This window comes from Convolutriloba macropyga, chromosome 1 (genome assembly GCF_964194025.1).
Source record: "Convolutriloba macropyga chromosome 1, txConMacr16.3, whole genome shotgun sequence".
Lineage (NCBI taxonomy): Eukaryota > Metazoa > Xenacoelomorpha > Acoela > Convolutidae > Convolutriloba > Convolutriloba macropyga.
This window is the reverse complement of record NC_134468.1, coordinates 71369618-71391463: the sequence shown is the minus strand read 5'-3', so window position 1 is coordinate 71391463 and position 21846 is coordinate 71369618. Positions and strand designations below refer to the sequence as shown.

At 36.0% G+C, this 21846-nt stretch overlaps 2 protein-coding genes across 13 annotated transcripts in view; one reads left to right on the top strand and one right to left on the bottom strand.

Annotated features, from left to right (window-relative positions):
- LOC142342119 (cilia- and flagella-associated protein 46-like) overlaps positions 1-21846 on the top strand; it is a 754419-nt gene that overhangs the window by 73484 nt on the left and 659089 nt on the right. The gene's annotated exons all lie outside the window — the stretch shown is intronic.
- The window catches only part of LOC142349196 (uncharacterized), a 35942-nt gene that overhangs the window by 5170 nt on the left and 8926 nt on the right, over positions 1-21846 (bottom strand). The gene's annotated exons all lie outside the window — the stretch shown is intronic.

Below are 21846 nucleotides of genomic sequence, written 5' to 3'. Positions count from 1 at the left end.
CGAGTTGTAAAAAAATGAAAGTTCGAAGATATGATAAGTTTTCTATGAGCAAACAAACTCATTATTTTATCATTTTATATTTGTAACTATTTCTGAACAAGTAATTCTTAAAATATGACGTTACATTAAAATATGTTGCTATAAATTAAAAAAAACGTTTGCTAAGACCAATTTTGTCTTAAAAACTTTTAACCCTTAAGAAGATAGTCCAGTTTCTTCAATAGAATACGTATTTTAAATAAAGAGAATTGACTAAAACTAGCGAATCTTTTTCAGTGTAGGATTTGATTCTCAATGCATCATCATCAAAACCTTTCTAATCAATCAATTCATCGACCGTCATTTGAAGATCTATTGAGAGCCTTTTTTCTTATTAATAGTAGTAGATGTTTTTGGAGAACCGTGGCTTGTGTTTTAGCCCGTAGATGCCATTGGGCTTGAATTTATAATTCGTAATATACCCTGTGGAGACTTTTGGAGAAAAAAGGAGATCAAATAAAAGTTTGCGCGTACCCTTAATACCTACCAAAAATGGATAATGTGAACAGGTAGAGACACACTGTAAAACACATTTACAGCTTTTATCAATTAATTTTTTTTTAAAAAAGTAGTATTAGTAGTCATGGCATATAAGCTATAAAACCCGTAGTGCAAATTTCAAGTTTTTGTCGCAAGTTATGTGAGTGGCCACATTTGCAATGTGCAATTTTTAAATTTTTCTTTTTTTTTCTTTCCTCTCTTTCTCATCTTTTTTTATTATATAAAAAGGACCGTGTACACCATCCGGCAACGATGGATGTAGGTCGGAACATAAGGGATGATGAGTAGCACTTAGCCGGATGCTGCACTCCAAGCTGTTCCTCTCCAGACAGTGTAAAGACGGCCCAGTCACAAAAATAACTAACAACTGGAGAGGAAAGCACCAATATATATAAATAGTACACATAAGGAACTGGTAAGGAAGGATTAAAATAAAAATAGGATATCAAGGAATGAGCAAAGGAATAAAGTTAAGCAGTCATACACTCAGTGCAGCCTTCCCTCCTCCACGACGTCGCTAATCGAAGTCTCACTGAGAACACGAGGCTTGAGGGCTCGACATCCCCTCAAGCAGAGAACACAGCTCCTCAGAAGTGCGAAGCTGATTTCGTTCGGATGTAGCTTATAGTGTCGGCGTACGGCTCTCCGCGTTCTTCGCTGATCTTGGTTGCGAGTTGTTCCATAACGCGCGATGCTGATGACCCAGCACCACCCGAGCAAGCGAAAACCAGTGCGTTGAAACTGCTGCGTTAGGTTTCGCGGATTCGCTTTTCGTACTTATTTCGCTTGATGCTCTCGTGATATTTGTACGCGTCTTTTATGGTCTTAGGGCAGCTCTTCACGTGAGGGTTGAAAATCTTCACATCGAAGAAAGTGCGATTAAAGCGGGAGCCCCACAGACCGTTTGCCTTGACGTCCAGTCGAGCGTCATCAGTAGGGGTGGAATTACTCGAGAAAATTTCTCCATCGAGCGACTGAAGTTTTGGCTCTATCTGGACATCGTGGCAAACGTCATCCATCAGGTTAGCAAACACGTCTCTGATTTCGTTGTGTCGTAGGTGCGTATATCCGCCTTTGGCGTAATGAAGGGCATGGGTGAGGCTAAATTCTTTCCTGCATGGGCATATAGCTGGCGTGTTCTTCGCTTCCCAGGTGTAGCGAAGTGATATTCCATCACGGAACTCAGTCTTCGTGAGGTCGAAACCATGTTTTGATAACGGAAGCGCGTTAAACCAGCTATATGCTCCTTTCTCCGAGGCCAGCTGGATGGTATACTTCATTTCTGGTAGATTGTTTTCGATTCTGGATTTTTTCGAGATGAGTTCACGTTGCATGTCTGCTTTCTGTCTGAGACTGATCTTGGTTTGTTCTAATTCATATTGTTGACTTTCGAATGATTCAGTATTTAATGACGCCTATGGAGTTGAGAGTTCAATTGATTTCTCAAGGTTTTTATGAAGATCTTGTGGGAGAATGATGATAAGCCCACCCATTCTGAGAGGGAGAGAAAAAAGTTCTCTTTCCTCTTGGATTATTTCTTTACCGACGATGTTCGGTATGACTCGGCCAAGCCGCTCCTCTACCTTGTCCAGAACCCCGTCCATGGAGGGTGTAGTACGCGAGAGGAAGCTCAACTTCTGTTGAACCCCCTTCGTCAAACATGCATAGGCATTCTGGGGAGGTGAGAGCAAATTGACCAAGTCTGTCCAAACTTTGTGTATTTAATTTCTGCATCTTTCAGGAAATTTTTACTGGCCTCAGAGCTACCGATTACTGATCCCAGGACTCGAGCGCCCTGCGTGATTTCCACATTTGTGCCTGCAAACTCAGTTGATGCTTGGCGCTGGCCTCCCGGCTTAATTATCAACTGACACTTCGGAGGATTGACAAGATATCCGTACTTGGGACCAAGCTGAGTGAGCTTGTCGAAGAGTGCCCTGATATCTTTCAACTTTCCGACGACGCTACCATCATCAGCATACCATTTTTGTGCAATTTTTAAATCAACAATCTAAAACATAAACCAACAAATGTCGGAAGAATTGCCCTTTAACGACAGGCGAGGCAATTTAATTCAGGGGCTGTAGCCTAGATCAAATTATGGGTGCAAAAAAATTTTCCCCCGCCGGGATTCGAACCACTGCCCTCCCGATCCACAGCCACAACTACTAACCACTGCGCTACAGATCACATACCTCACTTATTCTGCAACCGAATTTATATTAGCTTTACTTCAGAGAAATAGAGATCACTCAAAAATGAAGAACAAAAGCGTGAAAATGTCACTTGAGAAGTCAAAGAATGTTCCAGAAGAAAAGCGCAGAACTGTCAAGCGAAAAATTTGCATAAAAAAAGACACACACGTTTACAATAATTGCTATGAACTGCGTTCAAGAGCAATTAAACACGGAGTGAACACATGAGTAGGTACGTTCCATTGAAGTAGCAGTGTTATGTTTTTAAAGTCAGTTGCTAAAAACAAAGCTTCGAATTTAAACCATGAACTAAACTGGAAAAGTCTTTCAAAGCTTGTTTTCTCTAGTAAATAAGACCAGAAAATTGATTTTGACTGAAAACATATGTGATAATTGTTGACTTGTTAGTCCGATTTAGTATGACTAAAACTATTCACCCAGTTCAACTTTTCAGTTTGTCTAAACTTGAAGTAGAGTGAACTGCAAGAAAAACAGATATGATCAATTGGAGGATACGTTTCGATTCTGCAGTTATAGTGAAAAGATGCCGGAAGCAACCGTTAACACAGTACGGAAACATTTTGAGAGATATGCTCATAACTTAATCTACAACGCAAAAGAGACTCCAGAAAACATTTTAAACTCGGTTAAAAAGCTGCATCTTAATCCTGAAATCATATTTGGAACGTCTGACCAAAATGAAACCCAATTTTCATGCCTTGAAGGTAAATGCGAACAATGAGAGAAAAGTAACATTTAAATGGTACAGAAGCCTAACGGATACATGCTCTATTTTCAATTCCGTATCTCCGCTCTATTCCAGTGTAGAAAAAACATTGTGGAAAGTGCCGCGCACAAAATGTTCCAATACACCACCAGCTGGCAAAATTTTTAAGACGCTTTTAAAGTCAGTAAAAAAAATTGGGAAGAAAAACTAACAACCAGGACACGAGATGAGAACAATTGCTAACAAAACTCTGGAAAAAAACCCTCTCCGCATAGAAGTAACAAGGGCCGGTCGAGTGAAACAGAAAGGACAAAAGAGGTGGTAAATATTTGTTGAAACAAATTTTTTCTGAAATATCGCGAAATTATATGATCAAATCTTAGAGAAAAAATGATTAAAAAATGTCCGACAAATTTTGCCTGAACCTAAATCTCCTTTTAAGTGCATTTTAAAGCCCTACCTGATCTATGCAACTAAAGGTAGTGGATGTGAATCTAACTACAATGGGAAGACAAGCAGACCTTTAACAACAAAAAAATTGGAGTGACTATCAAGAAATCACTTATTGCTTTTAATTATTATTCCGAATACCGGATTTACTTCTTCTTCAAACGCTAATAATCAACACTCAACCATCCATCCTCCCCTCCGACACCGCTTCTCAACCACACATCTTTGCAAATCCATACTCCATCGACTAATCATTTGTTGCAATTTACGAATCAAACTTCCTCTAACATTGACCTGCTTGCTCAATATTTTATGAGCACGTAGACCACTCAGACCGAGTACGTAGACCACCTGCATACACGACACAGCAATCATAACAATCACTATTACACTAATCACCGTCAACTTTCTAATTTTGACACGGAGACCCATGTTCTCAAGTTTTAATTAATCTACAATTCAAGGACGTTGCACTAGTCAGGCCCGCTTGCTAAAAAAACATGCGTTATGGCTACTGGTTTTTAACCAGACCCTCTTTTTATCCTATATAGGGACCCAAAAAAGCCATCCAAAGGAGTAATTTCAGCCCTTTGGTCCCGTATATTGCCCCGCGTGTTCAAAATTTATCATCAGCAGACAAAATATGTACAGTAATTCATTAAATTAACGGACTTCTGAACCATTTATTCAACAACATTACTTCCGCAGAAAAGAAGAAGAGTCCTCAATTGCAACAGAGAGCTCAACCAAAGAGTTATTGCAGCTTGATTTGCCCGCAACGAAGACTTCCTGGAAAAATTTTGCTAACAACAAAATGGTGCCCAGGAATCAACCGTTAACAAAAAATGGAAACATTTCGAGGGATATGCTGATAAATTATTCTGCACAGTAAATGGGACTCCAGAAATCCTATTGAACTTGGATAACCAGCTGCATGATAATACTGAATTCACCCTTGAAACATCTGACCAAATTGGCGACCCCGCTTTTCATGACTTAATGGTAAAGGTGAACAATGAGAGAAAAGTAACTTGTAAATGGTACAGAAGCCCAACGGATACTTAAACTGATTAATATACCGTAGCTGCGCTCCATTCCAGTTTAAGAAAAACATATTGGAAAAGGCCACAGACTGTTGCGATACATCACAAGCAGGCAAAAATAAACAACCCGAAAACGGCACGAGAACAATTGCTAACAAAACTCTACAAAAACGTTCTCATTTCACAAAAGAGCGCCAGTCGAGTCAAACTGAAACAGGAAGAACACAGGGGTCAGTTAAAATTTATAGAAGCAAATTTTTTACTGAAATATTGCGAAAATCTTTAAAGCTGATAAAAAATACTAAATAAAGTCCGGTTATGATTGTTTATACTAACCAAAAACTGGAATAATTTTTTCTCAAACCAAAATCTCCTTTTGATTGCTTTTTAACGCCCAACCTGATTTATAAAAATAAATATACCGGATGTGAATCCAACTATTATTGGCAGACCAGTAGACCTTTAAGCAGTAGACCTTTAAGACATAACGACATCCGTGACTCTTTCGCCATCTGCTTGAGGAAATTTGTTTTGATGTTGAAATCGAGCCTAATCTTCTGCCGTTGCCAGGTGAGTCCTTTGCAAATAAAACTACCAGCACTGAAGATGACGCACGATTGGATATTAAAACCAATGGCCTCTGAGACAGCAGATTCACAAAAACGTTTTTCGATGTAAAAATCTTCAACCCCTTTGCCAAAAGCTGCCCGAAAAATATCGAAGACGCGTATAGCTACCATGAAAATATCAAAAAATTGAAATACGAGCCTCGAGTTATAAATGTTGAGAAGGGCACTTTCAGTCCGTTGATTTTCTCTTGCACAGGAGGAGCAGGACCTTCAGCAACTCGGGTGATAAAGCAAGTTGCCAGCAAACTGATCCTTAAGAACGACGACTCCTACGCCAACATCATCAAGTTTATCCGAACGAAAATCAGCTTTGCGCTACTCCGGAGCTCCGTGCTCTGCCTGCGCGGTTCCCGCTTGCTCCGACGACCGCAGCCGGTCGAGGCTTCCATGGGGGTGGTTGTCGAGGAAGGGAGGCTTTTAAGTTGATACTCCTTTATTTGATTTTCTTTTAGATTTGTTTTACGTTCTGATAATTTTTATCTCACTTTAAATTAATTGCTGGTTTGTAGCAAACCCTTTGCTGTACCCAACCTTCTCTCATCTCCATTTTAAATTCGTTCTTTTTCTTAACTGGTACCGATTGAACTAATTTTTGCATACGCTTTTGTAAATACTGTTCTCGACCTTTCTTTAACTGTTCTGATTAAACCTCACATACATTTTGTCTATTTGCTATTGTATTTTGTTCCCTTCTAATTTAAATTAATTAATCTACAATTCAAGGACGTTGCACTAGTCAGGCCCGTTTGCTAAAAAAAATTATGCGTTATGGCTACTAGTTTTTAACCAGACCCTCTTTTTATCCTATATAGGGACCCAAAAAAGCCATTCAAAGGAGTAATTTCAGCCCCTTGGTCCCGTATATTGTCCCGCGTGTTCAAAATTTATCATCAGCAGACAAAATATGTACAGTAATTCATTAAATTAACGGACTTCTGAACCATTTATTCAACAACATTACTTCCGCAGAAAAGAAGAAGAGTCCTCAATTGCAACAGAGAGCTCAACCAAAGAGTTATTGCAGCTTGATTTGCCCGCAACGAAGACTTCCTGGAAAAATTTTGCTAACAACAAAATGGTGCCCAGGAATCAACCGTTAACAAAAAATGGAAACATTTCGAGGGATATGCTGATAAATTATTCTGCACAGTAAATGGGACTCCAGAAATCCTATTGAACTTGGCTAACCAGCTGCATGATAATACTGAATTCACCCTTGAAACATCTGACCAAATTGGCGACCCCGCTTTTCATGACTTAATGGTAAAGGTGAACAATGAGAGAAAAGTAACTTGTAAATGGTACAGAAGCCCAACGGATACTTAAACTGATTAATATACCGTAGCTGCGCTCCATTCCAGTTTAAGAAAAACATATTGGAAAAGGCCACAGACTGTTGCGATACATCACAAGCAGGCAAAAATAAACAACCCGAAAACGGCACGAGAACAATTGCTAACAAAACTCTACAAAAACGTTCTCATTTCACAAAAGAGCGCCAGTCGAGTCAAACTGAAACAGGAAGAACACAGGGGTCAGTTAAAATTTATAGAAGCAAATTTTTTACTGAAATATTGCGAAAATCTTTAAAGCTGATAAAAAATACTAAATAAAGTCCGGTTATGATTGTTTATAATAACCAAAAACTGGAATAATTTTTTCTCAAACCAAAATCTCCTTTTGATTGCTTTTTAACGCCCAACCTGATTTATAAAAATAAATATACCGGATGTGAATCCAACTATTATTGGCAGACCAGTAGACCTTTAAGCAGTAGACCTTTAAGACATAACGACATCCGTGACTCTTTCGCCATCTGCTTGAGGAAATTTGTTTTGATGTTGAAATCGAGCCTAATCTTCTGCCGTTGCCAGGTGAGTCCTTTGCAAATAAAACTACCAGCACTGAAGATGACGCACGATTGGATATTAAAACCAATGGCCTCTGAGACAGCAGATTCACAAAAACGTTTTTCGATGTAAAAATCTTCAACCCCTTTGCCAAAAGCTGCCCGAAAAATATCGAAGACGCGTATAGCTACCATGAAAATATCAAAAAATTGAAATACGAGCCTCGAGTTATAAATGTTGAGAAGGGCACTTTCAGTCCGTTGATTTTCTCTTGCACAGGAGGAGCAGGACCTTCAGCAACTCGGGTGATAAAGCAAGTTGCCAGCAAACTGATCCTTAAGAACGACGACTCCTACGCCAACATCATCAAGTTTATCCGAACGAAAATCAGCTTTGCGCTACTCCGGAGCTCCGTGCTCTGCCTGCGCGGTTCCCGCTTGCTCCGACGACCGCAGCCGGTCGAGGCTTCCATGGGGGTGGTTGTCGAGGAAGGGAGGCTTTTAAGTTGATACTCCTTTATTTGATTTTCTTTTAGATTTGTTTTACGTTCTGATAATTTTTATCTCACTTTAAATTAATTGCTGGTTTGTAGCAAACCCTTCGCTGTACCCAACCTTCTCTCATCTCCATTTTAAATTCGTTCTTTTTCTTAACTGGTACCGATTGAACTAATTTTTGCATACGCTTTTGTAAATACTGTTCTCGACCTTTCTGTAACTGTTCTGATTAAACCTCACATACATTTTGTCTATATGCTATTGTATTTTGTTCCCTTCTAATTTAAATTTTCTAATTTTAAAAAAAGACCTTTAAGCAGGAGTGACTATGAAGAAATCACATATGTCTTTTAATTATTATTCCGAATACCGGAAGTGCTTTTTCATCCAACGCTAATAGTTAAAACTCAACCATCCTCCCTTCACGACACCGCTTCCGAGCCACAATCCATGCTCCATTGACTAAACATTTGACAGAATTTATTATTCACACTCCCTCTAACTTCAACCTAATTGCTAAACATTTCTTTAGACAGAGTACCTAGACCGCCTGCATACACGACACAGCATTCATTATTACACTAGTTGTCATCAACTCTCCAACTTTGACATAATAACATGTTCTCAAAAATTAAATAATTGAGGTACAACTCACGGACGGTACGTTAGTCAAGCCCGCTTGCTAAAAATTTAAATTAAGAGAGAAAAGGATCTATTTAACTCATTCAGCAATTGCTTAACATAAAACTAGCAAACATAAAAGCTAGTATGAATATCCGAATCAGAATTATTAAGAAAGCTAAAAAAATTTTGCTTCAAAGCGCGGTTAAAAGATAAGTAATCATCAAACACATCCAAAATTGTTTTCTGCTGTATGTGGCTTGTAGCTGGCACAAAAAAACCGCATCAGAAGACACTTTTTTCGCTTCGGTATTTTAAATTGCAGTTCTTCTGTTCTTCGGAGAGGTCATATCTGCTCCCAAATATCTATAAAATCTTGTACATGAAAATCAAAGCCGCCCAAGACCATTTTGTTCATTAACGTTCAATCTTCATATTCGAGATACTGACTACCAGGCAGCAAATTTGATTATCGGAGTCGGTCAATGTAGCTTGATTTGATTGAAAAACTTGGGTAGCTCGTTCCTGGAAGAACTCTAGTTTCTTTTGTTCCGTTATGGAAAGCATCCAGTCTTCTGAAGCTTGAAAAAGAGCTGAAAAAATGAATTACAGATAGAGGCGGTTTTGTGTACTCTTTGCTATGTTAATGGGAAGATTTCGCTTCAAGCAGAGAAAGCTCGAAAATTTTTTTGAAAATTAGATTCCACATGACATCTCTATTTGAGGTGCTGCTCTATTATTAGACAAAGATCGTTAACTGGTTCAGATGCTGGAACAACAGGGGAGCTAAATTTCAATTATTTTTCTTCATCTGCGTACATAACCTTTTTTAAAAAAGCTTCTGTGTTTTAACCGGAGACTATTTTTAATCTGCATGGGGACCCAAAACTTTCGTCCAATGGAGTCAATTCAACCCTTTGGTTTATTCTTTTGTTCTGCTTGTTAAAAATTCAAAATCAGTAGTCAAATTATGTACAGTCATCTTTTTTTAGTTATTTTTAATATTCCCGGAAATACATTGCTATCGTGTGATACCAATACTCTGCAATACAAAAACATTGTACACTAAAAATTTAATCTCATTTTTGATTCCTAATATTTTTTCGATTAATGGTGACCCCGCGTATCATGACATAATGGTAAAGGTGAACAATGAGAGAAAAGTAAATTGTAAATGGTACAGAAGCCCAACGGATACTTGAACTGATTCATTTACCGTAGCTGCGCTCCATTCCACTTTGTGAAAAACATTTTGGAAAAGGTCGCAGACTGTTCCGATACATCACAAGCAGGCAAAAATAAACAACCCGAAAACGGCACGAGAACAATTGCTAACAAAACTCTACAAAAACGTTCTCATTTCAGAAAAACGCGCCTGTCGAGTCAAACTGAAACAGAAAGAACACAAGAGTCAGTTAATATTTATAGAAGCAAATTTTTTACTGAAATGTTGCGAAAATCAATACAGCTGATAAAAAATACTAAATAAAATCTGGTTATGATTGTTTATACTAAACAAAAATAGGAATATTTTTTTTCCAAACCAAAATCTCCTTTTGATTGCTTTTTAACGCCCAACCTGATTTATGAAAATAAAAATACCGGATGCAAATCCAACTATTATCGGCAGACCAGTAGACCTTTAAGCAGAAGTGACTACGAAGAAATCACATAGGTCTTTTAATTATTATTCCGAATACCGGACCTAATTTTTAATCCAACACTAACAGTTAACACTCAACCATCCTCCCTTCACGACACCGCTTCTGAGCCACAATCCATGCTCCATCGACTACACGTTTCTAAGAATTTACGAATCACACTCCCTCTAACTTCAACCTAATTGCTAAACATATCTTCAGACAGAGTACCGAGACCGCCTGCATACACAAAACAGCAATCATAAGAATCATTATTATACTAGTTGTCATCAACTCTCCACCTTAGATATTAAAAAAACGTTCTCAAAATTTCAAAATTTTAATAATTGAGGTACAACTCAAAGACGTTACCTTAGTCACGCCCGCTTGCTAAAAAAACTTGCATTTAGAGAGAAAAGGATCTTTTTAACTCAGTCAGCGATTGCCTAATATAAAACTAGCTAACAAAAAGCTAGTATGAATATCCGAATCAGTATTATTAAGAAAGCCAAAAAAAACTTTTGCTTCAAAGCGCGGTTAAAAGATAAATAATCATCAAACACAACCAAGTTTGTTTTCTGCTGTATGTGGTTTGCAGCTCGCACAAAGAAAAACGCATCAGATGACCTTTTTTCGCTTCGGTATTTTAAATTGCAGTTCTTCTGTTCTTCGGAGAGGTCATATCTGCTCCCAAATATCTATAAAATCTTGTACATGAAAATCAAAGCCGCCCAAGACCATTTTGTTCATTAACGTTCAATCTTCATATTCGAGATACTGACTACCAGGCAGCAAATTTGATTATCGGAGTCGGTCAATGTAGCTTGATTTGATTGAAAAACTTGGGTAGCTCGTTCCTGGAAGAAATCTAGTTTCTTTAGTTCCGTTATGGAAGGCATCCAGTCTTCTGAAGCTTGAAGAAGAGCTGAAACAATGAATTACAGATAGAGGCGGTTTCGTGTACTCTTTGCTAAGTTAATGGGAAGATTTCGCTTCCAGCAGAGAAAGCTCGAAAAAAAAATTTTGTAGATTAGATTCCACATCACATCTCCCTTTGAGGTGCTGCTCTATTATTAGACAAAGATCGTTACCTGATTCAGATGCTGGAACAATAGCGGAGCTAAATTCAATTATTTTTCTTCATTTGCATACATAAAATTTTTTAATAAAAGCTTCTGTGTTTTAACCAGACACTATTTTTAACCTACATAGTGACCCAATATTTTATTTCCAATGTAGCCAATTCAACCCTTTGGTTTATTTTTTGTCCTGTTTCTTCAAAATTCAAAATCAGTTGTCAAATTTTGTACAATCATCTTTTTAAATTATTTTTAATATTCCCGGAAATACATTGCTATCGTGTGATACCAATATTCTGCAATACAAAAGATTGTACCTGACAAAATTGTACACTGAAAATTTAATCTTATATTTGATTCCTAAAATTTTTTCAATTAATGGCGACCCCGCTTTTCAAGACATAATGGTATAGATGAACAATGAGAGAAAAGTAACTTGTAAATGGTACCGAAGCCCAACGGATACTTGAACTGATTCATATACTGTAGCTGCGCTCCATTCCAGGTTAAGAAAAACATTTTGGAAAAGGCCTAGAGCGCCTATATACACGACACAGCAATCATAACAACCATTATTTCACTAGTTGTGATCAACTCTCCCCCTTTGACATGAAAACATGTTCTCAAAAGTTTAATAATTGAGGTACAACTCAAGGACTTTACTTTAGTCAAGCCCGCTTGCCAAAAAATTTCCATTAGGAGAAAAAGGATCTATTTAACTAATTCAGCAATTGCTTAATATAAAACTAGCAAACAAAAATCTAGTATGAATATCCAAATCAAAATTATTAAGAAAACAAAAAAAACTTTTGCTTCAAAGCGCGGTTAAAAGATAAGTAATCATCAAACACATCCAAATTTGTTTTCTGCTTTATGCGGTTTCCAGCTCGCACAAAAAACCGCTTCAGATAACATTTTTTACTTTCGGTATTTTAAATTCAGTCTTTCTGTACTTCGGAGAGGTGATGTCTGCTCCCGATATTTATAAAATCTTGAAGATGAAAATCAAAGCCACCCATGACCATTTTGTTCAATAACGTTCAATCTTCGTATTCGAGATACAGACTACTGGGCAGCAACTTTGATTATCGAAGTTGGTCAATGTAGCCTGACTTGATTAAAAACTCTTTGGTAGCTTGTTTCTGGAAGAACCTCAATTTCTTTAGTTCCGCTATGGAAGGCTTCCATTCTTCTGAAGCTTGAAATATAGCTGAAACAATGAATAACTGATAGAAGCTATTTTGTGTACACTTTGCTGAGTTTATGGGAAGATTTGGCTTCAAGCTGAGAAAGCTCGAAAACAAATTTTGAAAATTGTTTTTCACATCACATCTCCATTTGAGGTGCTGCTCAATTATTAGACAAAGATCGTTAACTGATTCAGATGCTGGAACAATACAGGAGCTAAATTCAATTATTTTTCTTCATTTGCGTACATAAATTTTTTTAATAAAAGCTTCTGTGTTTTAACCAGACACTATTTTTAACCTACATAGTGACCCAAAACTTATTTCCAATGCAGTCAATTCAGCCCTTTGGTTTATTTTTTTGTCCTGCTTGTTCAAATTCCAAAATCAGCATTCAGATTTTGTACAGTCATTTTTTAAATTATTTTTATTATTACCGGAAATACATTGCTATCGAGTGATATCAATATTCTGGTAAAGGTGAACAGGGAAAGAAAAGTAACTTGTAAATAGTACAGAAGCCCAACGGATACTTGAACTGATTCATATACCGTAACTGCGCTCCATTCCAGTTTGAGAAAAACATTTTGGAAAGGGCCTAGACCGCCTATATACACGACACAGCAATCATAACAATCATTATTGCACTAGTTGTGATCAACTCTCCCCCTTTGACATAAAAACATGTTCTCAAAAGATTAATAATTGAGGTACAACTCAAGGACTTTACTTTAGTCAAGCCCGCTTGCCAAAAAATTTGCATTAGGAGAAAAAGAATCTATTTAACTAATTCAGAAATTGCTTAATATAAAACTAGCAAACAAAAATCTAGTATGAATATCCGAATCAAAATTATTAAGAAAACAAAAAAAAACTTTTGCTTCAAAGCGCGGTTAAAAGATAAGTAATCATCAAACACATCCAAATTTGTTTTCTGCTTTATGCGGTTTCCAGCTCGCACAAAAAAACTGCATCAGATGACATTTTTTCCTTTCGGTATTTTAAATTCAGTCTTTCTGTTCTTCGGAGAGGTCATGTCTGCTCCCGAATATTTATAAAATCTTGAACATGAAAATCAAAGCCACCCATGACCATTTTGTTCAATAACGTTCAATCTTCGTATTCGAGATGCAGACTACTGGGCAGCAACTTTGAGTATCGGAGTTGATCAATGTAGCCTGACTTGATTAAAAACTCTTTGGTAGCTTGTTTCTGGAAGAACCTCAATTTCTTTAGTTCCGTTATGGAAGGCTTCCAGTCTTCTGAAGCTTGAAATATAGCTGAAACAATGAATAACTGATAGAAGCTATTTTGTGTACACTTTGCTGAGTTTATGGGAAGATTTCGTTTCAAGCTGAGAAAGCTCGAAAACAAATTTTGAAAATTGGTTTTCACATCACATCTCCATTTGAGGTGCTGCTCTATTATTAGACAAAGATCGTTACCTGATTCAGATGCTGGAACAATAGCGGAGCTAAATTCAATTATTTTCCTTCATTTGCATACATAAAATTTTTTAAAAAAAGCTTCTGTGTTTTAACCAGACACTATTTCTAACCTACATAGTGACCCAAAACTTATTTCCAATGTAGCCAATTCAGCCCTTTGGTTTATTTTTTGTCCTGCTTCTTCAAAATTCAAAATCAGTTGTCAAATTTTGTACAATCATCTTTTTAAATTATTTTTAATATTCCCGGAAATACATTGCTATCGTGTGATACCAATATTCTGCAATACAAAAGATTGTACCTGACAAAATTGTACACTGAAAATTTAATCTTATATTTGATTCCTAAAATTTTTTCAATTAATGGTGACCCCGCTTTTTAAGACATAATGGTATAGATGAACAATGAGAGAAAAGTAACTTGTAAATGGTACCGAAGCCCAACGGATACTTGAACTGATTCATATACTGTAGCTGCGCTCCATTCCAGGTTAAGAAAAACATTTTGGAAAAGGCCTAGAGCGCCTATATACACGACACAGCAATCATAACAACCATTATTTCACTAGTTGTGATCAACTCTCCCCCTTTGACATGAAAACATGTTCTCAAAAGTTTAATAATTGAGGTACAACTCAAGGACTTTACTTTAGTCAAGCCCGCTTGCCAAAAAATTTCCATTAGGAGAAAAAGGATCTATTTAACTAATTCAGCAATTGCTTAATATAAAACTAGCAAACAAAAATCTAGTATGAATATCCAAATCAAAATTATTAAGAAAACAAAAAAAACTTTTGCTTCAAAGCGCGGTTAAAAGATAAGTAATCATCAAACACATCCAAATTTGTTTTCTGCTTTATGCGGTTTCCAGCTCGCACAAAAAAACCGCTTCAGATAACATTTTTTACTTTCGGTATTTTAAATTCAGTCTTTCTGTACTTCGGAGAGGTGATGTCTGCTCCCGATATTTATAAAATCTTGAAGATGAAAATCAAAGCCACCCATGACCATTTTGTTCAATAACGTTCAATCTTCGTATTCGAGATACAGACTACTGGGCAGCAACTTTGATTATCGGAGTTGGTCAATGTAGCCTGACTTGATTAAAAACTCTTTGGTAGCTTGTTTCTGGAAGAACCTCAATTTCTTTAGTTCCGCTATGGAAGGCTTCCATTCTTCTGAAGCTTGAAATATAGCTGAAACAATGAATAACTGATAGAAGCTATTTTGTGTACACTTTGCTGAGTTTATGGGAAGATTTCGCTTCAAGCTGAGAAAGCTCGAAAACAAATTTTGAAAATTGTTTTTCACATCACATCTCCATTTGAGGTGCTGCTCAATTATTAGACAAAGATCGTTAACTGATTCAGATGCTGGAACAATACAGGAGCTAAATTCAATTAATTTTCTTCATTTGCGTACATAATTTTTTTTAATAAAAGCTTCTGTGTTTTAACCAGACACTATTTTTAACCTACATAGTGACCCAAAACTTATTTCCAATGTAGTCAATTCAGCCCTTTGGTTTATTTTTTTGTCCTGCTTGTTCAAAATTCAAAATCAGCATTCAGATGTTGTACAGTCATTTTTTAAATTATTTTTATTATTACCGGAAATACATTGCTATCGAGTGATATCAATATTCTGGTAAAGGTGAACAGGGAAAGAAAAGTAACTTGTAAATAGTACAGAAGCCCAACGGATACTTGAACTGATTCATATACCGTAACTGCGCTCCATTCCAGTTTGAGAAAAACATTTTGGAAAGGGCCTAGACCGCCTATATACACGACACAGCAATCATAACAATCATTATTGCACTAGTTGTGATCAACTCTCCCCCTTTGACATAAAAACATGTTCTCAAAAGATTAATAATTGAGGTACAACTCAAGGACTTTACTTTAGTCAAGCCCGCTTGCCAAAAAATTTGCATTAGGAGAAAAAGGATCTATTTAACTAATTCAGCAATTGCTTAATATAAAACTAGCAAACAAAAATCTAGTATGAATATCCGAATCAAAATTATTAAGAAAACAAAAAAAAACTTTTGCTTCAAAGCGCGGTTAAAAGATAAGTAATCATCAAACACATCCAAATTTGTTTTCTGCTTTATGCGGTTTCCAGCTCGCACAAAAAAACTGCATCAGATGACATTTTTTCCTTTCGGTATTTTAAATTCAGTCTTTCTGTTCTTCGGAGAGGTCATGTCTGCTCCCGAATATTTATAAAATCTTGAACATGAAAATCAAAGCAACCCATGACCATTTTGTTCAATAACGTTCAATCTTCGTATTCGAGATGCAGACTACTGGGCAGCAACTTTGAGTATCGGAGTTGGTCAATGTAGCCTGACTTGATTAAAAACTCTTTGGTAGCTCGTTTCTGGAAGAACCTCAATTTCTTTAGTTCCGTTATGGAAGGCTTCCAGTCTTCTGAAGCTTTAAATATAGCTGAGACAATGAATAACTGATAGAAGCTATTTTGTGTACACTTTGCTGAGTTTATGGGAAGATTTCGTTTCAAGCTGAGAAAGCTCGAAAACAAATTTTGAAAATTGGTTTTCACATCACATCTCCATTTGAGGGGCTGCTCAATTATTAGACAAAGATCGTTACCTGATTCGGATGCTGGAACAATAGCGGAGCTAAATTCAATTATTTTTCTTCATTTGCGTACATAAACTTTTTTAAAAAAAGCTTTTGTGTTTTAACCAGACACTATTTTTAACCTACATAGTGACCCAAAACTTATTTCCAATGTGGTCAATTCAGCTCTTTGGTTTATTTTTTTGTCCCGCTTGTTCAAAATTTAAAATCAGCATTCAGATTTTGTACAGTCATTTTTTTAATTATTTTTATTATTACCAGAAATACATTGCTATCGAGTGATACCAATATTCTGGTAAAGGTGAACAGTGAGAGAAAAGTAACTTGTAAATAGTACAGAAGCCCAACGGATACTTGAACTGATTCATATACCGTAGCTGCGCTCCATTCCAGTTTGAGAAAAACATTTTGGAAAAGGCCGCAGACTGTTCCGATACATCACAAGCAGGCAAAAATAAACAACTCGAAAACGGGAACAATTGCTAACAAAACTCTACAAAAACGTTCTCATTTCAGAAAAACGCGCCTGACGAGTCAAACTGAAACAGAAAGAACACAAGAGTCAGTTAATATTTATAGAAGCAAATTTTTTACTGAAATATAGCGAAAATCTTTAAAACTGATGAAAAATACTAAATAAAGTCCGGTTATGATTGTTTATACTAACCAAAAACTGGAATAATTTTTTCCCAAACCAAAATCTCCTTTTGATTGCTTTTTAACGCCCAATCTGATTTATGAAAATAAATATTACGGATGTGAGTCCAACTATTATTGGCAGACCAGTAGACCTTTGAACAGGAGTGACTATGAAGAAATCACATATGTCTTTTAATTATTACTCCGAATACCGGATCTACTTTTTTATCCAACGCTAACCGTCAACACTCAACCATTCTCCCTTCACGACACCGCTTCTGAGCCACAATCTATGCTCCATCGACTAAACATTTCTAAGATTTTACGAATCACACTCCCTCTAACTTCAACCTAATTGCTAAAGATATCTTCAGACAGAGTACCTAGACCGCCTGCATACACGACACAGCAATCATAGTAATCATTATTGCACTAGTTGTCATCAACTCTCCCCCTTTGACATAAAAACATGTTCTCAAAAGTTTAAAAATTGGGGTACAACTCGAGGACGTTACCTTAGTCAAGCCCGCATGCTAAAAAATTTGCATTAACAGAAAAAGGATCTATTTAACTAATTCAGCAATTGCTTAATATAAAACTAGCAAACAAAAATCTAGTATGAATATCCGAAGCAGTATTATTAAGAAAACTAAAAAAAAAACTTTTGCTTCAAAGCGCGGTTAAAAGATAAGTAATCATCAAACACATCCAAATTTGTTTTCTGCTTATGTGGTTTCCAGCTCGCACAAAAAAACTACATCAGATGACCTTTTTTTGCTTCGGTATTTTAAATTGCAGTTTTTCTGTTCTTTGGAGGGGTCATGTCAGCTCCCAAATATCTATAAAATCTTGAACATGAAACTCAAAGCCAACCAAGACCATTTTGTTCAATAATGTTCAATCTTCGTATTCGAGATACAGACTACTGGGCAGCAACTTTGTTTATCGGAGTTGGTCAATATAGCCTGACTTGATTGAAAACACTTTGGTAGCTCGTTTCTGGAAGAACCCTAATTTCTTTAGTTCCGTTATGGAAGGCTTCCAGTCTTCTGAAGCTTGAAATATAGCTGAAACAATGAACAACTGATAGAAGCTGTTTTGTGTACTCTATGCTAAGTTTATGGAAGATTTCGTTTCAAGCTGAGAAAGCTCGAAACAATTTTTGGAAGATTGGTTTTCACATCACATCTCCATTTGAGGTGCTGCTCTATTATTTGAAAAAGATCGTTAACTGATTCAGATGCTGGAACAACATTGGAGCTAAATTCAATTACTTTTCTTCATTTCCGAACATAAACTTTTTTAATAAAAGCTTCTGTGTTTTAACCAGACACTGTGTTTAACCTACATAGTGACCCAAAAACCTATTTCCAATCTAGTCAATTCAGCCCTTTGGTTTATTTTTTTGTCCTGCTTGTTCAAAAGTCAAAATCAGCATTCAGATTTTGTACAGTCATCTTTTTTAATTAATTTTAGTATTACCGGAATACATTGCTATTGTGTGATACCAATACTCTGCAATACAAAAGATTGTACCTGATAAAATTGTACAGTAAAAATTTATTCTTATTTTTGATTCCTAAGATCTCTTCGATTAATCATTTTGGATTTTTTTACAATCGTTTCGATGTCTTGAAAACTGTACTCTATCGTAGATATTTGGTTTTTGTAACTCCATTAAATTTGCAAATTAAGAACAAAACACTTAGAAGCATTTAGTGTAGTGTAAAGTTGAAGAAAGATTTCTGCCGAATCTTGGACTTAGCATTTCCAGTCCATGTTTTTTTTTGTTTTATCTGTAAAATCAAATAAAAGCATCACACCATTGTCTAGTATAGGGTAAAATAGAGAAAGGATTTACGCAGAATTTTTTGGTCCAGCAATTGTAATTGACATTTCAGTTGTTTCTACCTGTAAAATCACATAAAAAATCATATCAATGTCTAGTATAAAGAAGAATCGAGGGAAGACTTATGCTGAATTTTTGACCAAGAAATTATAACTGAGAATTCGGTTTGCTCTAGCTGTAAAATCATATCAAAGACATCATTTCAACGTCTAGTGTAATTAAAATTAGAAAAAACGCTCATGTCGATTTTTTGACGTAGCAATTGTATTCGGTATTTTGGTTTGTTCTCTCTGTAAAATCATATAAAAAGTTGCATTAACGTCTAGCACAGTATAACATAGGAGAAGACTTACGTCAATATTTTGATTTAGAAGTTTTAATTGACATTTTGGTTCGTTCTATCTGCAAAATCAATTGAGAAATCATTTCAACGTCTACTATATAGTAAAATGGAGGGAGGTTTTATGTCAAATTTTTCACCTGTCCATTTTAATAGATATTTGGTTTGTTCTATCTTAAATATCATATTAAAGGTCACACCAACGTCTAGTATGTTGTGAAATGTAGAGATGACATATGCTGAACTTTTGGCTGAGCAGTAATAATTAATCTTTTTGTTTCTTCAATTTGAAAACATTGAAAAATGACTTGAATTTTTGACCCAGCAAATCATATCAACATTTTGTTTTAATCCAGGGTTAAAATCCTACAAAACAACCACACAAAGGTTTAGTATAGAGTAAATTAGAGCAAGGACTTATGCCGAATTTTGACTGAGCAAGTATAATTGACATTTTGGTTTGTTCAATCTGTATAATCATATGAAAACTGCATCAGCGTCTAGATTGTAAGAAAATAGAGAAAGAACTTACTTCTAATTTTAAATTAGTATTTCTTATTACATTTTGAGGTGCTTTAACAGTGAAAGCTGGAAAACATTGGAGAACAGCATACCTACTTTAGAAATGATTAATTGTCTCAACTTTGTCAATGTTCTTAAATTTACCCATCTTATTCCATATTAGGTGTCATTCAGGAATTCCGTTCAGGTAACTGAAGCTGAGAAAGTAAATTTTTCTTTCCACACTCCTTCAATGAAGTTGCAATGATGAAGGAGTAGAAAAAGAGTGGAGATTGTTCAGTTTACAACCAAATTTTTGTCTACCATTTTTTGTACTGAAGAACTTGTCGTAAACCGAAATCATATATTAGAAGGAATTTTCTCATATTGACCTCTTAATCACAGACAACAAAAAGACAGAAAATTTTTTGCAACTGACTTATTATATCGAACTAACGTTCGATGTTCGACGACAAATTTGCTATCTGGAAACGGCATGTTTTAAGCTGCGTAGAAACCATTTGTCATGCATGCGTGAAACAGAGATTCTAAAAGTATTTGTCTCCAGTGCCGCATGAGAAATTTTTTCTCAAACCAGCATTTAAAACTGATTTTGTCATGGATGTTGGCGAGGAAGTTGGATCAAATGAAAATGAACAACTGGAGATGGGTGACTTTGTTATTGACAGAAACCAAGAACGTGCAATTAAGAAACAAGAAGACATATTTTAGGAAAGTGAGTAGGAAGAAAACGTTTACAAGGAAATAGGGTACAAAAACAGCATAAATGAGGAGAATGGGAACAAAGAGAACTTGTATTATGAAAGTGGGTACAAAAAAAGCATGTACGAAGAAAGTGGGTGCGAAATTAGAAAACATTTATGGGAAAAGTGAGTACGAAGAAAACATGAAGGAGGAAAATGAGAACAAAGAAACCATATATGAGGAAATTGGGCACAAAAAGCATGTACAAGGAAAGTGGGGCCGATTAGTACATATATGATGGAAATGACAACAACGAATAGAATGAGGATTATGAGAACGCAAAACAGATGTATGAGCAGAATAAGAACGAAGAAGAGAGAGACAACGAAGAAACGGTCTAAACCTTAAAAGATAAGGAGGAAGAAGTTTTGAATGAGAGGATGAGAACAAAAGGAAAAAAAAGAGGACGATAAGGACAACATGACAATTATGAGGAGATTGAGAACAAAAGAAAAAGAGCGCTGATGATAAGGACAAAGAGAACATACGCGAGGACTCATCAAATTGGTATATCCAGACTTTGGATGTAAATGTGAACAAAAATCAGTTGTATTCGAGCAAACGTGAGACAATAAAAATTCAAACCAAAAGAACGAGTTGAGCATGCGATTGGGAAATAAGAACAAACCCTCTAGCTATCCGCCTCAAACCTTTCTATACGCTGCCATCAAGAAATGTTCCCTAACAAAAAGTGTATGGAGGTCCATGCACTTTAAATTCTTTCTTAAAACCAAAAACATGTTCACTAGAATCATCTTTGAACAGACTTGCTAGCTGTTGTTCAAACAACCCTCAAATGTTTGGCACTAAATCATCGTACCCCACTGCAACTTCTATTGTGTACCTTTCCGTGGAATCAGACACCGAACTTGAGCACCGAAAACTCACTGATGCATCGAGAGAGAAACCCTGATTGTTTCAAAAAGCCAAAAGCTTGGTACAGAACACATTTTTCTGGATATAAGTGGATATAAGGCATGCGATAACGAAGGGAACTCAAGTCCCCTAAAAAATTCAGGTTTTTGTAGAATTGCTTACAAAACCTGTCTCAAAACAATTTATAAATTGTTGTTTTATTTTATTTTTACTCATTATTTAGAAGGTTTTCTTTTGTACAATTAGTTAGTGGACAGGTGCTAAAAATTTTATCAACATGCTATATCAATTTTGCATTCCTACAAACTGTTGTACATTAAATATGATAAATGAATACAATATAAACAACATAAATCAAAATA